This window comes from Chaetura pelagica, unplaced genomic scaffold, assembly GCF_000747805.2.
Source record: "Chaetura pelagica isolate M959 unplaced genomic scaffold, ChaPel_1.0 scaffold269, whole genome shotgun sequence".
Lineage (NCBI taxonomy): Eukaryota > Metazoa > Chordata > Aves > Apodiformes > Apodidae > Chaetura > Chaetura pelagica.
In genome coordinates, this window is record NW_009954705.1 from 966,459 (window position 1) to 970,041 (window position 3,583).

Here is a 3,583-nt window from a genome sequence, read left to right on the forward strand (position 1 = left end):
CTGCTGAACAGCAGCGTGTGCGAGAGACATGCTGCAGGGGGGACGGGCGCCTGCACTGTCCCCTCTGACCCACGGCTGCCTGAGGAGGTAGGGGGGGGTCTGAGCAATGATCTCAGCAGGGAAGATAGAGATGTAAAGAAAGGGGAAACCAAGGGGAAGCTCAAGACCATCTGACCAGAGAAGAAGGATGATGCTCACCTCCCAAAACCAGCACCTCAAACTGAGGGATGCTTGACACCAGGGGATGACTGGAGGAAAGAGAAGGATGCGAAGCATGGAGATAAAACAAGTGGCCAGGTTTTGCTCAAACACAGGAAGATCATCCTGCAGCCATTTTCTACAGCACAAACAGAATGGCTTCTATTTTGGGACTAGGAGATTAAAATAGCTTTACTTCAGTCAAATTGGTCTCAAATGAGACAGGGAAGATCAGGACTGTGACCCTACAGAGGTCTATGCAACAAAATATCCATTCTTTATAGCAAATACAGAGCTATATCTGATAAATCATCACAGAATAGAATGAGACGAGTATGAATCTTTAACAAAGACACATCTATGCACCTACAGATTAAACTTTGCATATTCCCATTGAACAAGAAGTGTGCTGAAAAAGGAAGAGGTAAAATGCACAAGTCAAGCTAAATGTGAGCTGCCCAGGTTTGTATGGCCAGGGTGCTCTCCTGGCCTGCAGGAAACCTGAATTCCCCTGGAAGAGAAAGGACCTGACCTTGTACCCTTTCCTCCACAAGCAGAGCTGCTACTGCTGCCCTATGTGAAGCCTCACTCACAAATATTTACCCTTCTCTGCCATTCTGTTTCACAGGAGAGGCAGTGGCCACCTTTACTATTTGCAAGAAGATCCATTTTCTGTGGGTAACCTAAATTTTCTGCTCAGTGGAAAAAGAAAAGCCTGGTTTTGGGTGCTAACTCTGCTTGGTTTCAGAAGCTGCCCCATTGCAGGAACCCCCAGAAGTGGGACAAGCACCTGGGGGCTTGAGATTCACCCAGCTCTCCCAACAACCAAGCAGGTTTGCAACTTTTAGGCCTGAGTGTACAAAAAAAAAATGCCCTCAAAACCTCCTTCAAGTTCCTAAAACCCTTCTGGAATTTTTCAGCAGTGAAAAAAAAAAAAAAAAAAAAGAAGCAAAGTAAAATGAAAGTGAAAACAACCCACACTTACCTGTTGGTACAGCCAAAGACAAATTTCCTTCCTAGCGCAAAGAGCATAATGAAAGGAGTATCTCATTGCCACTGTTGTAAAAGGTGGGCTTTTATATCCCGTGGGAGTAAAAAAATAATCCAACAGTCAAAAATCCATCACAAGGACACAATTAGCAAGACTTTCTTCTCACTGACAGAGCAAAAGAGAAAGGTAAGAAAGAGTAAAACATTTGCTTCTCTGCCATGGTTATTTTCTGCAGTGCAATCTGTCTACCATCCCTTGCCATATGTGCCACCCTTTCTGTTTGGAGAGATGAAGGCAGCAGAAAGCTGTCCATCGAGATGCTAAACCCTCTGGAAAGCCCTCCCCTGCCCACTTTGTTCTGAAATGGGGACTTTTGTGGATGAACAGAAAACACTTAACTAGATTAAACATAGCTGGTTCCCGGGTATGCACAGAGACAATTTGATTTGATTAATTCAGATTTTAAGGAGCTGAAGCGATTCAAAGAAAAAGAAGGAAGTGGTGAACTATGTTCCCTTTTTCAGCTCTTCTGTACAGCAATCCCAATGGGTGTGCACAGAGAAAATTCAGGGAGATAACACAGCACTTGGTTTAATCACAACATGGCTTTGATGACAGAGAAACTGAGGGTGAAGAGACAGAACGAAGGATAAAAGAACTTTATGGGTAGTTACATTGCAGGAATAACTATTTTCAGGGAGTAACACCAGCCCCATCTCTTCCTTCAGGCTTATGCCACCTAGCACAACATGTTATGGGTGGTTTCTCCCATCAACCACAACCTGAGTGATGGTAGAAAGCTATACTACGCTGTTATTAAGCAGTTCTTTAACTCAGCCACACTATGAATAAAATTAAGCTACCCCTACTAAGCTAAGAAAAAAGTGTGAGATGGACCCAAGAGGACAGGCTTTAGAGATGACTCTTATAATGGCAAGCTATATGCTGTGACTGCTCTGCATGAAAGCAGGCACAGTCCCCTGCAGGACCAAATGTTCATCAGCTGTGAGGAACCCACAACCACCTATGCCCAGAAAAAGAAATCTGAAAGTAAAGAAGAAAGAGTGCAGAGGATGGTTTAGACAGTTTTGTACTTTCAGCCTCCAGCCTCAACCTGCCAAACAGCACCCTGGCAGCTCAGAATTATCACTTGAAGAGCAAAGGTAGTCCCCTAAACCTGTCTGCCCAGCCTCAAAATTTTCTTCCTAATGAAAGCAAACAAGTATAACCACATCAGAAATCTTAAAAAAATAAGAAAATAAAAAACTTCCTGAGTCCACAGTCAAAATGGTGTTTCAGTCAGGCTACCTAACTGCAGAGGCCTTATTAGCCAAGAGACATTACTTGCTCGTGAGCAGGGGTGTCAAATGCAGAGTGACCAGTTCACCTGAGAAACCATCTCACCAGGTGACCAGACAGCAGGGGAAGCTGTGCTGGCTCCAGGCACCCCTTGGCAGGCAGGGCACTCATCCTGAGCAGCCCCTGCCTGTGCCTGGAAATAATGTTAGCATGCTACCCGCCAGCTGTCAGTTGAATTAACTTCAGGATAAAAGGAAGTTCTTGGATTCTTAATGCTTTAGGGCTATGACTGCACCTCTCCCTATTAACTCTGCTGTACACATTTCACTTTGCTGCTGTACATAACTTAATTATGCCTAATTTCCAAGGAGGACTTTTCTTCTGATCCATGTCAAAAGGTTCTTTTCAGAGCCAGACACCTGACACAAAACACCTTCATATTGTTTTGAAGGACACTTGTCAAAAAATTAAAACTTCACATTCATATCTTCTACTTTTGTCCCCTATATGTAGGTGTACTGTACCTCAGACACATGTACTCTGTACACAGACACTGAAAACAAATGGCTTCATTCATCATCAGACTTTACATAACAGGAACATGTTAGATCTAGAAGTTGTAGTCTTAAATATACAAATATTACCTTAAATAATTTCAGTATTTTGTATGTAAACAGGTCTTTACAGTAGACTAGTACTTGATCTGGGGCCTCCAGACAGGATTCAGAGGGGGAAGCAGACAATGAGTTGACTATGTAAAGTCAAGTCTGGTTATACAAATTTGACAGAGACAAAGAATATGGAACAAAGACAGCACTGCATTTGTTTTCAGTCCAAATGTAGGAATCATGTACTTTCTGCTTTGGCCCTTTTGACTGCCTTGCCACAGTCACCAAGAAAGTGTGGAGACAACATTTGTTGAATAAAACCCCTAGTTGTTTATTTCAATTACTTTCCCTATTATTTTGGCTCACTGAACATTAAAATACCTACACATACGTATATATTTAAAAACCAGAATGTCAGCACCTATTAAAAAGGAAGGCTTTCACAGTACAATTATTTATCTGCCTGAGGTGCAAAGTTTGGCTGCTG